The sequence below is a fragment of the Notamacropus eugenii genome, chromosome 1, assembly GCF_028372415.1.
Source record: "Notamacropus eugenii isolate mMacEug1 chromosome 1, mMacEug1.pri_v2, whole genome shotgun sequence".
Classification (NCBI taxonomy): domain Eukaryota; kingdom Metazoa; phylum Chordata; class Mammalia; order Diprotodontia; family Macropodidae; genus Notamacropus; species Notamacropus eugenii.
This window is the reverse complement of record NC_092872.1, coordinates 196978448-196999437: the sequence shown is the minus strand read 5'-3', so window position 1 is coordinate 196999437 and position 20990 is coordinate 196978448. Positions and strand designations below refer to the sequence as shown.

Below are 20990 nucleotides of genomic sequence, written 5' to 3'. Positions count from 1 at the left end.
TAGTGTTCTTAGGGTAGGAAATGGAGAAAGAGACATATAAATGAAAGATGGCAACAATGAGATGAACCAGAAGGTTTGGAGAAATGTTAATTTGCTTCTGAAAGAGTTTGTATTGATCTTGGTAAATATCTATTGGTTCAAATCCTTAGCTTGGAATTCTAGGCCAGCCCCAACATGGCCCCAACCCAACTTCCTTAATGTATTTACAAGTACTCTTCACCATGCTTGTTCTGCTCCAGCCAAACAGGACCATTTGCTATTGCTTACCAACTATCCTCCAAACCTTCCTACATCATCTCATTGTTCATGTTGATTCCTAGCATCTTACATTCACTTCCCATTGCTTCTCTGACTGTCAAAATCTTACCCATCCTTTAAGATCCAACTTAAATGCCACCTCTTCCAAGAAGTCATCTCCAGGTTTTACGGTCACATGTGCTGTCTTCTTTCTTAGTGTCCTCACAATATCTTTTACTTTCCTTGAGGTACTTGTTGCCTCTTAACTAGCAATATAGTTGTGCCAGTCTAAGGATCTATAGAGTACACATCTGTAATTGGATACTTGTTTGGTTGCTCTCTAGCCATTCCACCTGTTATATAAGCTTTTTGAGGATCTGAATGGTGTCTTATTCATCTCTTTCTCTCCCCTCAATGTCTTGAATGTAAGTGCTGATGGGGAAAGAGTATTAAATTTGGAATCAGATGACCTGGTTTGTGATCACAGACAAATCACTTCATTTTCTTGGTTTTTCTCATCTCAGTTTCATTGGTAAGCTGAGAGGAATAGATCAGATGGCCTTTAGGTCCTTCCTTTGAACTCTGAATCTGTGATCCTGATCCCAGGTGCTCAATAAAATTCATCAAATTATTATGTATTTCTCAGTGTTATAATGTCTTTCTTTGGGTGTTTCTCCATTCTTACCCTTCCCTCCCTACTCACGTTCCTATTAAATGGATCAATTTCTTAAGAGCTAAGCCTCAAAGGCTAGCAATGACTTCTGATTTTTCAGTTTCTCCTCACAACTCTCAGCCTAGTGTTCTGCCTACTTAGTATGTACTTCAGAAATGCAGCAACTGACCAGTTGATGGAGAAAATTAAAACCATGCCGACCACCAATCTGCCTTGAGTTTTTTTTCCTTCTGCTGGGAGCTGTACTTAAGTTAGGGTCTCTGAGTCCAGAATAAGTTCAGAATTCTAATTCTGGATTCAATTCAATAGAAGCAGAGCCAGGAATAATTTAGAAGAGCATGAACAGCACATATCAGAAAAAGGTCATTAAACATACACACACACACACAAAATATACATAAGCACATGCACACTAACCCAAATACAGTCAAATAAGAGCCCCAGTCTGTCTTTCAGTGTTGCTGATATAAAGTCCTGTGAATGAGACCATTCAGTTGTTTAGAGACACAGTTTGGGTTACACACAGTCTGCCCAGATGGTCCCTATTACCTAGAGAAATGTGGGGCAGGGATCAAAAATGTAGAAGGGTAACTGCCAGAATGAACTGAGGAAGTGCTCTTCTCCCTGGCAACATGGAATATCTGGTCACCTTAACCTAGAACAAAAAACACAGATGGAGAGGGGAAAGAAATAAAGCACTCAATCACATTAAACCTTGTCAGCATCACCACTAAGACCAAAAATCTCTTCCTTGGTCATGGCTTCTGCTAGTCATCCTTCCATCTTCTTCTACCCTATAATTCCCCAACATGATTGCTGGGGGTTGTTTTTTGAATAGCATTGGCACTATACTACTTGTGTGAACTCATGTAATTTATTTACTTTTCCTGGGTCTGTTTTCTCATATCTAAAATAAGGAGGTTATGCTGATTAATTGAAAAAAGTCCTTCCAGCTTTCAATCAAAGTATCCTACACATTGATGCCCAATAGGACTCCCTGGTATGCAAGTAATGACATGTCATTTCACTACTCAAAAACCCCCAGAGACTTCCCATTGCCTACCAAATAAAGGCAAATTTCCTTAGCCAGCCACAATCTGGCTCCAACATCACTATATAACCTTCTCTCCCACTCCACTCTACACAGTCTACATTCCAGCCAATTTAGATTATCTTCACACACACACACACACACACACACACACACACACACAATTCCACACCATCTTGCTTTTGTTCACACTCTTATCTACATCTGGAATACACATCTCTTTCCCTTCTCCCCTAATTTCTGTCTGGTGACATCTCACTCATCCTTCAAGGTCCAGTTCAAATTCCACATCTTCTATAACACCTGCCCTGATCCTTCCAACTGGAAGCAATTTTTCCCTTATATTATTTCTTTTGTATTTTTGATTCAACTTAACAAACACGTATTTCCATGTGCATAGTAGAATAAAAAAATCAGACTGCATATGAAATTTCAGATCTCAATTATGGATAATTTTCTTTCCTTTTTATTTATATAATTCCTTGAAATGATTTCATAGAACTTTATGCTCCCCTGGGCTACCTATATTGTTATTTGCATCATGTTAATATATTTGTCTTTTCTTCCCCAAATAGACTGAGTTTCTTAAGAATAGAACTATGTCTTAGTCATCTTTGTATCTACACACACACACACACACACACACACACACACACACACAAAACACTCCATATAGTGTCCTAAAGTCCTTTCTTAGTAAACATTTGGTGAAAGAATAAATGACTTCTTTCCTACTGCTGGTGCCAATGGTTGAGTTTCTCTAGGAATCAAACACGGCTTCCTCTTCAGGGGATGGTTGAGGGAGAAAGATAAACAAAGAAATATCCATGGTCTTTACACATTAAAGATTAAGTCCAAACTTTGGAAGGCCATATTTATTCATACACTGTTATTTCAGCATGGTCTTTCACACCCAAAGCATGATGACTCAATTGTCTTTTCCATCTGTCTTTCCCATTGTTTACTTTGGCCAGGGTTGGAATAAGCTAGAGAAGAGTGTTGGTGTTGGCATTTTCTAGAGGTATGGTAGGATTTTCAGAATGGAACCAATGTATGTTTTGGGGGGTATGTGAAGATGCAGGTAAAGATGTGAGTTCAGAGAGAGAACAGTCCCAATGCTGGGGAGAGGGATAGTTAGCAATTCCTTTGAAAAGTAATAGGTGAACTATAGAGAGAGTTATAGAATCTTAGTTAGAAGGGGAATTAGAACTCCTCTAGTTCAAGGCTTCTTAAATCATTTCCACTCATGATCCCTTCTCAGCACTTCTTTATTTTCTAGGTGAGGAAACAAACCTAGGAAATAAAGTGACTTATCCAAGATCTCTTGAGCTCTCTTCTCTATACCATATCTGTGTTAATAAATCATAGTGATTCAGCTCAGAACCCCAGGTCAAGATCAGATGACCACCACCAAGCCAGCCCAGAAAGTTTCTAGGATGTCAGGTCTCAAGGAAATTTCCAGGGATGGTTCTTATTAGTTTCCTCAAACCTGCCTATGTACCAGAGCAGGTTACCCTACAGGCACCATAGTATATGCCCTGTGGAGTAGTTTTGCCCTACTCAGACCTATTCATAATTAACAAAAGAAATCTTTCATAGAATTTGGAGCCATAGGAGAACTTAGATCTCATTTCATCCAATCCCTTCATTTTGTAAAAGAATTTTTTGAAATGTCTTCTGTGTAATTTCCATCAATAGCCCCCTTGCTCTCCCTAAAATAATCAAAAGAAAATAAAACCCTTGTATTAAATATTAATATTCAAACAAAGCAAATCTCTACATTTACCATGTCTGATAATGTATGTTTCATTGTACACCTTGAGTTCATCATATCTCTATGAAGAAGTAGGTGGCATATTTCATAAATGAAGATCAAATGCTTTTACTGACTTTGTCTCCTTAAGTGACACTTCTGTTTCCTCAAGTTGAATGGCAGTACAGAATTCCTGAGGTGGTAGATTATAAACATCGTGGTTTGACTCTTGTCAAACAGATTTGTTCCATTGCACTTCTGTTTGCTATCCTTTAAGTTTTCTCTACAAATGCTCTTGGGATGATATGGTTTAGCTGGATTGTGTGCCAAGTTTTCTGTAGTCTTGTGTTTTTTCCTCAGTTACTTTTTAGTGTTTAGTGCTGTGGTGTTTATCATAATATTCCTATGAAATATTTTGCAAATGAACTGGTATATTAAATTAACACTACTGCCCTTGGCTGTAGAATCATAGAATCTCACGGTTAGAAGGAACCACAAAGACCATCTAGTCCAACCTGTGGGAGAACAAAAATTCCCTCCACAGCATACCTGAAAAGTGGTCATCCAATTTCTGCTTAAAGCCCCCTAAATAGCTTTCTCTAAGATCTATAGAGACTTCCTTATTACTAAGTCCATAAACTTTAAACTTTTTCTTCATCCTTCTTAGCCTCTCTGCAGTATTTGACACTTTTGACCACTTTCTTCTTCTCGGTACTTCCTCCTCCCTTGACTTACATGATACTGTATTCTCATGATTCTCCTATCTCTCTGAATACTTGTTTGTTGTCTTCTCATTCTCTTCTTACTCCTTGAATGTGGACATCCCTGAAGGGTTTGTTCCTGACTTTCTTTTCTTGGCACTGAAAGTGACAGCATTTCTGTTTACTTTTTTCATTTTTTTTTTTATTTTTGGAGGCAATCAGGATTAAGTGACTCGCCCAGGGTCACACAACTAGTTAATTTCTAAGACTGGGCATTTTCATTCATTGAAGACACCATATATGAATGTAGACTTGGTGATGGCCACTCTCCTGAAACTGAAGAACAATGACAACTCCTATTTCTTAGGAGGTTGTTAATTAGAGATTGATTGCAGTGAAAACCAAAGGGGATCATCTCAAAGGGAAGCCTCCCATTAGATCCTGCATTACTCAAACTGAGATACACTGTAGGGAGAACTGTGTCTCCTATCAGACAAGGATACTTTAGATTTTTAGTTTAGTTTGGGTTTGGTTTTTTTTTTTTTCTCATTGGTAAGACAAATCTAACCCAATGGCAAAGGGAGTATTTGCCACAACAGAAAAGATATTTTTTGGTAATGACTTGCCCAAAGACAAGTATGTCTCAAAGAAGAGTTACATCTACCCTCTCTCACTCCCAGCCCCCAATTTCTGAGTATAATAGGGAACTGGGTCAGCAATTACACCATTGGGCTGTTCCGTTATGGAAGAGAAGTAAGCAAGAAGCACTGAAAGCCACTATCTACAGAGAATCACAATAGAAGAGTCCTTCACCTGTGTAAATGACTGTCCACAGATCTTTGGCAGAATTTGTTTGCTTTTCCATCTTAGAAGATTTTAGTTTGCTTTCCTAAGGTTCTATTTTGTTTCCCATGGTTAAAGTTTTTCCCCTTGATCTTTTCATAAAACTTATATTTGTTAATACTGAAAAGTACTTATTTCCAAGGAAAGTTTGGGTGAATAACCCTTCCCTATCTTGCTCTATAACCTTGTGAGCTCATCATAGACAATGTCAGAATGTGATTTTCTTCTTTTTTTTCAGGGAGGGGGCAGGTAATGAGCCAGAGAAGATCTCTCAAAGTGCATCCAGGCTCTTCAAAAATCTCTTACACAGGCGTGACACATTTATAGTAAGAATGCCAATATGAACATTGTCTGATTTCTTTATTATGGAGTTATCAGCTTGATCATTGGACAAAGATGGTACATTAAGAATATCAACACTGTTTATAGAATTGCAATTCTTAGCATCCTCTGCTTCCTTTTTTATCACTCCAACACCATGACTGTGGAAGAACAGGACAGATGGGCATTTTGTAATTTTGTCTTTTTCTGGGTCATGGAACCAAATAAAAAATTCCTCACTCAGAAGATGGTCCTCTCCCTATCTGGGAGGACTGGTCTTCAGATAACAGACACATTGTATTGCTGGGATCATACTTTAGCCTTTCCAACAAAGCTGGAGCTTCATTGGCATAGACTTTGGGCACCCAGGGATAATTTATGCCATAATGAGGCATTGGAATAGGACTCCTGTGAAAGCATTCAGCCTAACCACTCTTTTTAAAAATGAATTTTTTTACATTCTTATATTTTCTTTTCTTATTCCACTTATGCACAGAGTATGATTACTGCTAGAAGGAAGTAAGGAAGTCATCTGATGCTACCTTCTCATTTTAGAAGTGAGGTAACTGAGACCTGGAGAAGTGACAGTCACACAAATACTTAATGGCAGAACTAGAATTAGAACTCAGGTCTCTTGACTCCTAGTTCAGTTTTCTTTCTGTTTGACTATCCTTAGAATGAATGGATGTTTGCAATTAAAAAAAAAGAATTGACTAGTGAGATAAGACTTTCCCTACAGCTGGGGAGTCAACTCCATATTTAGTCTTCATTTTCATGAATGAAAGCTGTGCAAAAACTCCTTCAACTCAGTATGGAATGGCTCTGGACAAACGTTGATAAATATTTGTAGACTGAGGCCCAGGCTAGAGAGTGCTTGATTCATCTTCTGGTTTTAAGTAGAAGCCATGAAGAGAAAAGGAAGGAGGGAAGGAAGGAAGGAAGGAAGGAAGAAGGGAGGGAGGGAGGGAGGAAGTAACCCTTTTAGGGTCAGGATTTGAGAATGGATTCAAAATTCCCTCCCATCACCTGGTTTGCAAAAGTAGGGGCAAAGGAGAGAATGAAAAAGCAACCTCCAGTTGCACTGTTTTTCTTTAGTCATTGTAACTTCAAGATGCAGAGACAATATTTTCAGGGACTCAGTCTCTGGGCTGCAACCAAACCAGCCGCCTTGTTGCTCCCCACAACTCCCCACACTCAGCACCCACCTCCAATATCAGCACAAGCTGTTCCCTGTGCTGGAGCACACTCATGACTCATTTCGGACTCTCAGAATCCTTGACTTCTTCCAAGGTGCCACCCATGTTTTATCTCCTCAGGGAAGTCTTTCCTTAGTTGCTAGCGTCCTTACCCTCCTCTTCAAATTACCACATATAATTATCACTTGTATATTTGCACATTGTGCTTCCTAGTAGGTAGGCTCCAACCTTCTTAAAAGCAAAGACTAGGTTTTTGTACTGTCCTTGTGTCCCTAGTGCCATGCCCTTGCATGTAACAGGTGCTTAACGTGCATTGGAGATCTTACAATGCTTTAGCGATCAATAGAAAGGACCCTAGAAGACAGAATGTTGGAACTGGACAGGAGCTTAGTAATTATCAGGTACAACTCCTCTGTTTACAATGTTTAAAACTGAAATCAATCAGGGGAAACTTGCTGAAGGCCACACAGTTAGCTGAGACTAGAATCTGGGCTGGTGTTCTTTTCATTAGACCTGTTTTACTGAAATGGAAAGTTCAGTCCCATCTCACTCAGGAAATGAGACCGTCTTGATTTGACCTCAGTTAACTGTCCATAGAAAAAGGATAGAGACAGTGATTGGACCTGTAATTTTGCTCCCACATGATCAAATTCCTTTTACCCATTCAGACTGGCACTCTCGGCAATTTATAATTTCAGAGAGTTACCTGGGGCACTCAAAGTTTAAATGACTTGTTCCAGGGTCACACCACCAGTATGTGTCAGAGGGAAAACTTGAACCTCATCTTCCTGGTCCTGAAGTGCACTTGGGGCTGCCTCTTCTACCTGCCCATGATGGGAATGAACCACAGCAGCAGTGACTCAGAGGTCACCAAGCTAGCAAAGGACTCTTCACAGTAGAGATTTCTCTGGTCTCCCAAATACTTGACTCTCCTCTTGCAGAGGGTGGGGTGTGCCTTTTTTTCCAGCTGAAGCATCTGGGTCATTACTTTGCTATTTGTTTGTTTCTGTGCAGGCTGACTTAACCCATGACTCAGTTTGGAAGTCATAAAACTAAATCATAAAACTGTCAGTACAGCTGTCAGGGCTGGGTAGCTCTAAAGTTCTCTGAATGTCTTCTTCTCCGTGCAAAGGCTCTTGTTTTCATGATTGTCAGAGCAAGCCAATCAGGGCCTTTTCTTAGGCTTGATTGGCTCCATCTGGTTTTCAAGCCCTCTTCTGGCAGGTTTTCTCGAATCCATTTGTGATTTTGATTCACTTTTGGGGTTGGGACCTGGAAGGAAGGGGAAAAGGCTATGAGCTGAGCTGATTGAAGATACGTATATAGTACTGGCTATCCTGGAAGTCTCTATTCCTGCGGGCAAGAGTAGTACGACGGTAATGAAGGACTACCCTCTCCACAGTTGGGATAAGGGCCAGGTTGTAGCCCTGACTCTCTTACTAATGAGGAAGCAGGGTGTACAGGGGAAGGAGTATGGCTCTGGAGTCTAGAGGACCTACATTCAAATTCTTCCCCTTCCCCAACCAATGTGACTTTGGACAAATCTTCTTCCCTAGATCCTAGTTTTGCCATCTCTACGATGGTTAGATGACCTCTAAGGTCCCTTTTGGGATATAACATTCTGGGGGTTTTTGATTAATTAAAAGGGCATCATGCAGAAGAACATTGTATAAAGTAACAGAAATGTTGTAATGAAAATCAGCTGTGAAAGATATAGCAACTTTAATCAATGCAACAATCCCCAACAATTACAGAGGATTCGTGAAGCATGCTTTTTTTCTCGTTCTTTTTCTTGCTTTTTATCGCCTCCACAACATGGCTAATGTGGAAATATGTTGTGTATGATTTCATATGTATAATGGGTATCATATTTCTTGACTTCTCAATAAGTGGGGGAGGGAGTGGAGGAAAGAAGACAAATTGGAACTGAAAATAAAAATAAAATATTTTAAAAGGCATCATCTGATTAACACCAATGGAACTAGCATATTCAAACATGCCTTCCAACTAAAGTGGGGTCCAATGAGAAGAACTAAGGGCTTAGTTAGGAGACTTGTGGTTTCAGCTCTGTCTCTAACTAGGTGTGCGACGTTGGAGAAATGATTTCACCTGTCTGGGCCTCTAATCCTTGTCTGCAAAATGGGGATAACAACACTTAACATCACAAAGTTGCAACAATATGGTATAAAAATGCTCTATGTAGTGCCACCCAGATGTTGATGTACCACATTGATTATTTCTTCTGTGCCTCACATCTGGTCTCTTTTTTCTGCTATATAGAAAAGGGAATCCTTAGCCTGCTATTCAATGTCCTCACAGTTTTGTTCCCTCTTCCTTTCCAGTTTTAATTCTCTTCACATAACTCTACATTTCAGCCAAACTGGGCTGCTAGTTCTTCAGTCTCACCTAGACGGGGCAATGGATGGAGTTCTGGGCCTGGAGTTAGGTTCAGACATTAGTTGTGTGACCTTGAGTGAGTCATTTAACACGTTTGCTTTGGATTCCTCAATTGTAAAATGGGGATAATGATAGCACCTACCTCCCAGGGTTGTTGTAGGCATCAAATGAAATAATTTGTAAATCACTTAGCACAGTGCTTGCCATATAATAGGTGCTATGTAAATGCTAGCTATAATTATTATCATTATCATTACTGTTGTCATCATCCTGCAATTCCCTATTTCTGTGAACAGACGCCGAGCATTCACATGCCCCAAACTGTAGAATTTCACAATTGGAAGGCGCCTCAGAGGCCATTTCATTCTATCCAAGCTTGAAAAAGAATGCTCTCTTTAACAAACCTGGCCAGTGGCACTCCAACATCTCTTGAAGACCACTGAGGGGGGAGATCATCTCTTCCCCTCGCAGCCCAGTCTGCTCTTGTATGCCTGCAATTATTAGGTGCATCAGTCATAAACTTGCCTCTTTGCCACTTGTGTTCATTCCTCCTGATTCTGCTCTCTGGGGCCAAACAGAGCAAATCAAATTCTTCTTCCACATGAGGGTCTTTCAAACATCTGGAGGAGTTGTTGTGCTTGCTCTGAGTCTTCATTTCTAAACAGTTCCAGTTCCTTTAACTGACCCTCATATGGCATGAACCTAAGGCCATCACCATCCAACCAATGTCCTTCCTGAATTGTGGTATTCACCCAGAACTCAGTCTAGTTCACCCCTTCCTCATCTTTGCCAACTGAAATCCTCTTTTTCTCAGCATCCAGTTCAAGCATCACCTTCTCCTTGATGAAGTCTTTATAACCCAGATTATTAACCTTTTTGGTACCATGGACTCCATTGGCAGTCTAGTGAAGTCTATGGACCTCTTCTCAAAATAATTTTTTAATTCATAAAGCAATAAGATTACAAAGAAAACCATTTATACAGAAATGCAACTAACAAAATAGTTTTTAAAGAAGTTCGTGATTCCAAGGTTAAGAACCCTTGTTATACTCCCAACTGACAGTCATCTTTCCCAACTTATATTTCTTATAGTATATAATTTGGAGCCCTCAATTCCCCTCATCACATTTTACCCTGATTATTCTTATTTGTACGGAAGGTGGTGGATGGATGAATGGAATTCCACCCTTCCTCCCAGCTCAGTTGATGAAGCCATATGGTGAAATTTTAATGGGTTAACACCTGATCGTCTCTTTATGAGGTATGAACACCTTTTCCCCATAGAGTTTAAAAGGGAACAACTAATAATCAGCAAAAAAAAAAACTAATCACACTATGGTGTATTATGTGAGAGAGGCAGGTTTCTGAGAGGAAAATGTTCTTGGGAAAGAGAAAAAAGTTCCTTCCCCACCTTACTGTTCATATTGTTATGAAGTGGAGATTAGTTGTTGTTTGGTCATGTCTAACTCTTTGGATCCCATTGGAGGTTTTCTTGACAAAGATTCTGGAGTGCTTTGACCTCTCCTTCTCCAACTCATTTAACAGATGAAGAAACTGAGTCAAATAGGGTTAAGTCACACAGCTAGTAAGGGTCTGAAGATCTTCCTGACTCTAGACCTGGCTTTCTACCCACTGGGTCATCTAGCTGTGCTATTCAACATGTAAGAGTCATTGAATCCAGCAGGGATTAGAGACACATTCTCTAGGTGTGGTTACAGAGAGGCAACACTCAAAGGAGAGAGCTGCTTTAAGGAATTGGACTCATGGAATCAGAGACGAGAGTCAGGGAAAAGAGCAGACCCTGAGGACCTCACTGAGCACTCATCCGCTTGAGGGCACTGCACCCAAAGGGAGCTTTGTGAGGACCCCACAAAAGAAGACAGAAATCAAGATCCTACAGTACTAAGAGTCAAAGTCCAGTGTGCACCCTGCTATGATTGTACGTTATTTACTCCCATTGTCTCCACAGACACTGCATATATTTGTGGGAGAATGTACTATAGATTCATGGCAGGAAATATTTCATAGTTACTATTCTCATTATGGAATCTCACTAGATGTCTATGCTAAAAGCTAATTGTGCGTAATGACAGATTTCTTATTAAGAAGCACATTAATGAGGAACCCAGTGAGGCCTCTAGAGTTAGGAGTACAGACCCCATAGGGTGACTTGAATAATAAATAGACTTATTCAAGGCAGGACTTGAATCTGAGTCTCCAGACTCCTAAGTTCACTTACAGTGCTTCTCCTCTGATCACCGGTAAGGGCAGTAGAAGCCAGACACATGATCCTTACAGATTTTTCACCTCTTCTCTGCCTTTCTTCTTTTGTCACAATGGCTCTGGTTTGGTTTTGTTTTTTTCAGGTGCAGGTGGGGAAACTGGGCAGAGGCAGCGTTCCAGGCCATACTCTACAGGAAGTAAGGAACCTCCTTTGAGTGCTGCCTTCCCACAGGGGCAAAATCTCTCTTCCAGCCCTTGGTGCTAATGAGCATATCATTCTCTATGACTGCTCCCCAAAATACAGTAATTCTTATCACCTCCAGTAAGTAATTACCGAAAGTGTATATGTTTTTATTTTGCTAACCTAGACTGGTGGGGATTGTCCTGTTCTCCCACAGTTTGGTTTTGTCAATTTAAGCTGAGGGTCAAAACAAGGAGGAAAAAGACAATTCACACAGGGCCTGCCGCCTATCTGCATATAACATTCTATTCCTGAATACTAACCTGGAGTGAACCAGATCTGGGAAGATCATTTAATCTATCTTCCTGTTTCTACTCAAACTATTCCAGACGATGGTCTAGATTGTTCTCCAGAAATATCTCAATGGTCTTGTAGGAGAGAGATGAAAATGGACTTCTCGACCTTCTTTTTAGAAGTAGGGGACTACAGGTGGGGAAATTCTGCATGTATTGCTGGATTCTCATAATGTATTGGTTAGTTTCACTGAACTGGGATTTTTTTCTCTATATTTCCTTATTTTTGTTACAAATCAAGGGTTGGCAAATTATGGCCAACAAGCCAAATTCAGCCCACTGCCTAATTTTGTATAGTTCACAAGGTAAGACTTGTTTTACATTTTTAAAATAAGTTCCCCAGATGACTCTGGGAAAAGCCAGTTGCATTAAAAGAAGATATCAACAAAACATTTTTTAAGTAAAATTAAATACCTAAAGTACATTTTACCTGACTGTCCCGAGGGACCATGTACTTCAGTAGCAAGGGCCCTAGATATGGAACCAAAGAATCTAGATTCAAATCTCTGGACCGAAACTTCTTATGTGACCTTGGACAAATCACTTATCCCCTCTGGGCCTTAGTCTCCTCATCTGTAAAATGAAAGGATTATACTAGATGGCCTCTGCAGTCCCTTCCAGCTCCAGAACTATGCTACTGTCTTCTAGGGTTTTATGAGACTTAAGGACTGCAGTTCCCATCCCAACTCTTTCCTCTAGCCCTTTCTATAGATTCCAACTAACCTCAATGTCAATTTCCTTATTTGCAAAATGAGGGGGACAAAATGATAATGCCTATGGTCCCTTCTAGCTTTGAAATTCTGAATCACAGAATAATCTGGACAGAGGACAGAGTTTCTGACTGAAGGTGACCTCATAGGCCTAATCAACAGAGGCCATTTGTCAGTTTGCCTAGTGGCTGCAAGTCACAACTGTGATTTTGTGTAGAAAGGGCACTAGAATCAAAATCAGAAGAACTGAGTGTAAACCTTGGTTTAAATGAATAAAGAGAAAAAGCATATATTAAGCACTTACCATGTGCCAGGAATTATGTTACATGCTAAAGATACTAATACAAAATGCAAGAGAGTCCCTCTGCTCAAGGAGCTTATTATGTTCTAACAGGGGACTATAACACACATTGAGAAGTTGGGTGAGGGAAGGAATGTCATTGATTTATAACTGATAATTACTTTCCAGGAATTGATGATTTTATTATTGTTTCAAGAACAAGAAATGGGAAGAGAAGGTACATTTCTTGGCAGCATGTCATGAAGGGAGTGCATCTTGGTGGGCCCAGGGACACCTAAATATGATGATCTCTCTACATTCAGGAGCCCAGGACCCCAAGGCAGAGGCTGGAGTGTTAGGTTGGAGGAAAGTATATATTGAGGCTATAGGGCCAGATGATTGCAGCCCAGGGTGGCCTCCCTATGGTGCAATGTTGGGGTTACTTAAACTCTCTGATCCTCAGTTTCCTCATTTATAATATATTACATACATATGTAGATACAGATATAATGCCTTCCTTCATTTCACATAGTTATTACAAGGGTTTAATCCATGGAATTCTTAACCTGGGGTCTACAGATTCCCAAGGTATCTGTGTTTAGATTTCATGGAATCCCTGAATGTGAAGGGGGGTAGGGATTTATTTTCATTAACCTCAAATTTAAATTTATTACTTCTTTCTATTATGAATGTAAATGGCAAAAATTGTTCTGAGTTTTGACATGAAAAGGGTTAAGAATCCCTGCTCTTAAATGTGAGAGACAGCATAGAGAGCAAAAGGAGCTAGTCCCAGAATTAGAAAGATTTGGGTTCAAATACCACATCTTTCAGATACTGGCTGTATGACTGTGCAAATCATTTAAACTCTTATTGTCCTGGGCAACCCTCTAAGATGATAAGATGTGGAGCAGTTGCTAATATGCAGTGGAAAAGGGAGTTTCTTCAACAGGAATTCCCTATACCAATAAAATCATTGGTCTAAACCAAAAAAAATAATAACAGTTGTGTGTCACAGAGTTTGGACAATGGCCCCCAAGTCTCTCCATGCCTTCTCTCCTTCTAGGGACATGATTGATAATTTCACATAGGTTAGGATGATTTTCCAAAGGGATAGCCACAAGGATACAACTTATTCTCAGAGTTTGGGGGATAAACTTAGTGTTGGAGGTGAGAGGAAGACACATGCCTACTAACCACAGCTCTAGCCCCTGAGCCCCCACTAGTATGCTTCCCATTTAAGTAATTTGGCCAAGATTACATAATTAACTCTTAAACATAAAACATTAATAGAAAGTAAAGTAATAATCATCATAAAATAACAGCATGCTTATAAGCCTGGGTCAAACTCTGCCACTAAGACTTAGAATAGCTTAGGAGAATAGTGGAAAAAAATTTACAGAAACCTAGCATTGAGGTACATAAGAATGGCAACACATCTCTGAACCATACTTTTGATCTCTTTAGGGAACAGTGTATACTATGTTAAACTTGATGGGTGGGGCCGCTCCTCTTCTGGGCTTGTAAGCTCTATTGTAGGACAACATTGGTTTTCTACTACTCTCACTGCTAAAGTAGTATATTTTAGGAAAAAGCACCATTAAACCTGGGATTTGCAGAATTTCCAAATTTGCTACCTTGGCTGAGGTCTGGGGTTAGGGGAAAGAAAAGGAAAGCAGCTACCTTAAGCATAAGATCTGCAAAACTATTCTAAAGTACTACGTGAAGTATGAAGGATTTTCTTGTCTTGAGCCAAAGAAGGTAGTAAAGAGAAAGTCAGGCAACTCTCTGAGGGTGTTTCCTCTCTCTCAAGAAAGAAATTACACTAGAGAGTAAAGTGAGCCTTTCCCAAGTCTTCAAGTAGCAAATGATTTAGATTTTTCCAATCAGTTCCTAGCTTCAGAACTTTCCTCCAATCAGATGTGTTTCCCACATCAACTGTAAAACATCTGTCTCTAGTCAGTTGGTCTCAGCTGGGCTATATTTTTGTTGACTTTTCAGTTCTGTCAGCTTCTATAATCTGTCTTCTTATATAATGGTGTCTATAAGCAACTTATTTTACTGGCTTCTACATTCTAATTCCTTGGGGTCTTAATTACCCACCTTATCAATATCTGTCCTACCTCAAATCAGGACCTCCTTGTATATCATGATGCACATCTATCTTAGGTTGGAGAACTCTGAATACACATTTCTATCTGATATTACAGAAATAGTCAATGTATAGTTTTCTCTTAGTCCTAAAATAGTTCCTTTATGAAAAGTTTCCTAAAAATAAATTTCAAATTCCTAAAAATCAGTCATAAATAAGTTAACCACTTGGAAACCAGGCATTACAACCTCAGTCAGTGCTCTTGCCTTAGAAGGACTGCTTTCATTCAGTTGCCTTCAGAGCTATCCATTTCTCTTTTATAGGAACTTTAATTTTAAAGGCTGCTTTTCCCCTCAGTACTATCTGTATTTCTCCTCTTATGGCTTTTTTCTGTTTCTCATAAAAATGGCTTTTTTCCACCCTTTTCAGTAAATAAAATGTACACATAAGAGGGGAGGCATTACTTTACATTTGTAAAGAAGTTTTCAACATTGTAGAGTACTGTACAAGCTCAAGAAAATAATCAATACTAACAACTTTCTTAAAGCCTAATCCCTGACCCTCCCCCAAAAAAGACTAACCCAGTGTTCATGTCACGATGAAAGTAGAGAGAGATGTCAGAATAAGGACATACCAGTCAAGATAATGCAAATTAGAGACTTTTTAGGCTCTGGGATGACTATGATAGTTATGAAAGTCTGAAGGCCCTGAAACTTTGACAAGCTGGGCTCTGATAATGTCATTGGCTAAATTAGAACCCCAACCACTGAGGTATAACTGCCCCTATGAATCTAAGAAATAGGAAAGGATTACACACTGGCTCTAGTTGGATCTGTTGTGATGATCAGCCTGATAGGAGAGACAGCAACATTACTGTTTTAGTAATGCAAGAAAGAAAAATACATGAAACAAATCAGAAATACCAACACTCTAAATGTTTTAGTACAGATTTTTAATACATACCTCTGTAGTGCGTGAACCATGAGTGATAACAAAATATACTGAATATATAAATGCTTTTATTATGTTCCAATATTACAACATAACAAAACTGGAAGCAGATACTTGCAATTGTAGGTATGTCTTCATAGTGTCTTTTGTCTGGTTGTTTTGTTTGGGTTTTTTTGTTGTTCAAAGTTGTTCTGTTTGGGGTTTTTTTTGCAATCATATCATTAGCTTGAAGTTAAAAACTACTTATAACAGATCAATTAGATCAAGCATAAGAAATAACTTCATTCCTAAACTCAGATTAGGTGAAATAAAATAAATTGAGGATTTACTTAAATCTGAAGAAGCAAAAACTGAAGATCCTAAAGACACTGAAAATCCAGTTTTGCTACCTAAGAATCAAGCAATTGGCAAAAATAAAATAATGTCAATATATTGAATGATTTTAAAAAGGAGATGGTAGAGTAATCTCAAAGAGATATAAAATTATGCATACCCAGAAATGTGCTACTTTGACCCAGAAATAGTGCTACTAAGTCTATACTTGAAAGAGACTGATGAAAAAGGAAAAGGACCCATATGTACAAAAATATTTATAGCACCTTTTTTTCTGGTGACAATGACCTAGACATTGAGGAGATATCTACCAGCTGGGAAATAGCTAAACAAGTTGTGGTATATGATTGCAATGGAAGACGATTGTGCCATAAGAAATGATAAAGGGAATAACTTCAGAAAAACATGGGAAAACTTCTATCAAGTAATATAAAATGAAATGAGCAGCATTAAGAGAACATTGCACATTAGCAGAATTGTAACAACAATCAACTGTGAAAGATTTGCTGATCAATGCAATGATTCATAGAATTAAAATGTTGTCCATCTCCAGAGAGAGAACTGATGAACTCTAAGTGCAAATGGAAATTTTTTCACTTTATTTTTCTTTCTCCGTCCCACCCACCCACCCACAACATGACTGATGGAGAAATATGCTTTGCATGACCTTATATGTGTGAGCATCATATTTCTTGCCTTCTTAATAAGTGGGGGAGGGGCCAAATGGAGGGAGAGAATTGGGAGTTGAAAAAATTTGTTTAAAGAAAAGGAGATAGTCATACTTAGACTGGAACTTTGAAAAATCTCTTTTTTTTGAGTTTGCTAACATGTATCCAACCAATGGAACAAATAGAACAAAGCAGAATATTTTCCCAAAAAGCTAATGTTTGAAATAACCATTATGCGCCATTATGTAGGATAATTGTGTTCTCCCACAGTATTTGACACAGAGCAGATAAATGCTCTTAGGGCTTGTAAACCACAGTATGTACTGTCGCTGTTGCTGCAGACCATGGGAAGATAGAGCCATCTTAAAATATTCCTCAGCACTAACTTTAAATGCCACCATGGCATAAGCTATTGGAAGACTGAAGGACTGAAGGACTGAGAAAAGACATTGGAAGACTGCATCACCATCTAGCTCTACTGTACTATACACTATATACATATACACTATACTCAGTAAAAAAAAATATCTAAACGTCTTATTGCCTGATGAAGGCAATGGAAGAGATCTGTACATGTTACAACATGTGCAAAACAATAATAAATATGTGATAGAATCAAGATAACAAAAAACATCAGAAATTCTTGATATCCCTAGTTTTTAAATTGTCAGGAAAAGGCAAAGGTGTTCATATAAGAAATATGATCAAAGAGACACAAAAACCCAAGAGAACTAATTCAATAGCAATTAAAGTTATATTTTAGAGGCCTGGGAAGCAAAGAAAGGAAAGAAGAGGGAGGGGAACCCCTGAAGAAAAAGGTGGACATTTTTGAGTTGTCTCTTTAGCCGAAAGAAGACTCACACCACAAAAAATGCAACTTGAATCAAATGTAAAACAGACATTTTGTGTGCCACTGATATAATGAACCACACAGAAGTCACATCAAAAAAGGTAACTGAAGTTCTAGTTTCCCTGCAAAATTGGGGAGTGGCAGATCCAGATAAGATCCATAGTTGTTGGCTCAAATGCTTTACACAGCACATGAATCATTACTAGCAAATCATTTTCCCAACTTCTTCAAGTCTGATCTCATCTTTCTTAAAAGAAGCTACCCCATTTACTACCAAAGGATGAGGATGCCAACCAACCAACCAATCAATCAGTCAGCATTTATTAAGTACCTACTAAGTGTCAGACACTGGGTGCTAAGCACTAAGAATACCATTAACCCCTTCTAATATAAGCCAATTATGTGTCTATATACTTCATATAAATGTTTGTAACATTCAAAAAATTATAAACAGTTACAACAAAGCAACATATTGCCTGAGGAGCTAAAAAGCAAAGAATATATAAAGGATGTATAAAGAGCAACTAATTGTTGATCCAGTGATTATTGAACCAGTCACCAGAAAGCACCATTACATTTCTACTGCCTTTATTATGCCCAAAGCCTTTGTCTTGGTTTCTCTCTTATAAATGTACAAAATAGATCCAAACAGTGTAAATGCTAGACAACTTAATGTCCGAATGGAAAACTTTTCTCCATTTAAACATGCTACTAACCCAAAAATGCCGAGAACAATGGCCATGAAACATAGCATCTTCAAGGAAATAAATTTAAACCTGTTATGGTTCTGTCTGCCCTAATCCATTATTCATTACTCTTGAATAGAAGTAAGTATGGCTTTCAAGCCAAAAAGGAAGTTTTACCAAAACATCGTATTAATTACTTAATGTACATGAATGATGAGTCATATAGCTCCACTGAAAATCCCATCAACTATTTTATTTCTTGGAACCTTTCTCTAACAATATCAAAATGGCATTCAGAGATATAAATGTACAATTATATTTAAAAAAAAAAGAACAGAGACTGCAATATGCTCCAATAAAACATCAAAATGAAAGGCTTTGAGCTTCAATCACAAGGTCATATTGAACATTGATGAAGGTGCTACTTACAAATGCCTGGTTAGCTTCAGACAACATACATCAAACATGAGGCTATCAAAGAGAAAGATGAGGCCATGCACACTTAGAAACTAACTGGTATCCTGAAGTCAAAACTAGTGGGGAAAAATTTTAGAACAGCTAACCACCTATGTAATAACCAGTCTTAAGTTATATATCTGTCCCAGTAAAAAAAAAAAAGGACAACAACAAAGCTAAAGGATGCCCAAACAATAACTATTATGTTATTGAAACATATAAGACTCATCACTTTAAGGCAGGAAAGATTAATATTTCATCATCATGGAACCAGAAGAAGGATAGATATTCTCAGAGCACACAATTAATAGATTAAAATCTACAGAAATACTTTTGGAACAAATAGACTTCACAAAGCAAGAGTAAAAACTAATGACAGATAAATGCTGCTTTATTTGCTGAAGTACAACTAAAAATGGTTTCTCTCTGGACAAAGACTATGAAATGGCTAAGATCTAGAAGTGGAGTCAAAGGGTGCTCCATAGATGACACCTACTCAATCAATAGTCAAGAAAGAAAGAAACTCACAAAGGGTCGTCAACATTTGTTTTAAAGGAGTGAAAGGATTTGTTTTAGTGATTCAGGATCAGGTCATTGACACCAGAAATTTTTCAAAAGATTATCCTTAAGGAGCCTGGATGTATTGATCAATGCAAATTATACAACAGATGGGCAGAAACCATGCAATATGTCATTACAGGTTGCAAAATTTAGCATCTAGAAAGATATCTAGAAAGACCCAATCATGTGACTAGAATTATTCACCAAAATTCATGTTCCTTAACAAATCAAATTAACAAATCAAATCCTCACACTACAAATACAAACCCCAAAATATCCCAGAGAATCCAGCAAACAAACTGTAGTCAGAGTGTGAATTTGGTTTACTGGATTATCTTTGTTGTGAGAGTTTTTAAAAAATTGTTCAATGGGGAAAGAGCAGTGGGAGTGAAAGAAAATAAGTATTTGTTTTACATATATAAATATGCATATATACATATACACACATGAATATATATGCATGCATATATACATACATGTGCATATGCAGCAGAAAGAGAATTTGAATTGGACTAAGGCTATAGCTAAGTAGCATCAATGTCCAAGTATAAGTCAACATAGGGAAAGGTGGAAAAGAAATTTTCTTTGGTTGGTTTTGCTGAGAAGAGGGTTTAGGCACTGAAGCCTTGTGAAACCTTGTATTCTGGCCCCAAATATGAAAGAATAGAGTACATATGCGCTGGAGTAGCACATGTTTGCGTAGCTAAGTGGTACAGTAGATTCAGTTCCAGTTCTGGAGTCAGGAAGATCTGAGTTCATATCCTACCTCAGATACTTATTAGCTGTGTGACCCTGGTAAGTCACTTAACCCTGTTTGCCTCAATCTCCCCATCTATAAAATGAGCTGGAGAAGGAACCACTCCAATATCTTTGCCAAGAAAACTCCAAAGGGGGTTGGAAAGTCTATATGATTGAAACAACTAAACAACAGCAAAGTAGATACTTAAGCACGTTTTGGGAGACAGGATCCTCCTTTGCTACAAGGCTTTCCTCAGTACTCATAGTACTCATCTCACAGTACTCACTCCATCCGCCGGACCCCTCATTCTTTCTGGTTCCAAGGAGAGTTTAGCATTGGCCAATATACTCTTGGTTTGTGTTTGACTGACAGCATTTACTTCTGCTGTGAAACATAATATAATAGATTTTATTTTCCTCCTTGATGCCAGGAAGGCAGTACTAGCAAGAGGAAAATGGCAGATGAAAGATTGAAACCAAGGCTAAAAATGAAGTTTGTAGATTATATGTGAATGTCAGTAGCTAGATTATTTACAGCTTTTCTACTAATTCGCATACTGATTTCAATACTTAAAGAATCCATGGTTTCATCGATGTGAATTTTCCTCCACTGAAGTATACTGCAACATCCGCACCACCTTAAATGACAGTCTAGAAAACAGAAACAAAACAAACAAAAACTTCTAGACCTAGATCATTACAGGCAGAAGTGCTGCCTACAATTTCCTGGTCATAATAT

At 38.5% G+C, this 20990-nt stretch overlaps 1 long non-coding RNA gene across 3 annotated transcripts in view; it reads left to right on the top strand.

Moving 5' to 3' along the window:
- The window catches only part of LOC140513768 (uncharacterized), a 195396-nt gene that overhangs the window by 102886 nt on the left and 71520 nt on the right, over nt 1-20990 (top strand). For 2 of the 3 annotated variants that reach the window (XR_011970326.1, XR_011970324.1), the window contains exon 2: nt 11539-11717. The exons of the other annotated variant lie outside the window; for it this stretch is intronic. This is a non-coding gene — a long non-coding RNA (uncharacterized lncRNA). The remainder of the gene's footprint in view (nt 1-11538; nt 11718-20990) is intronic. 3 annotated transcript variants of the gene reach the window in all.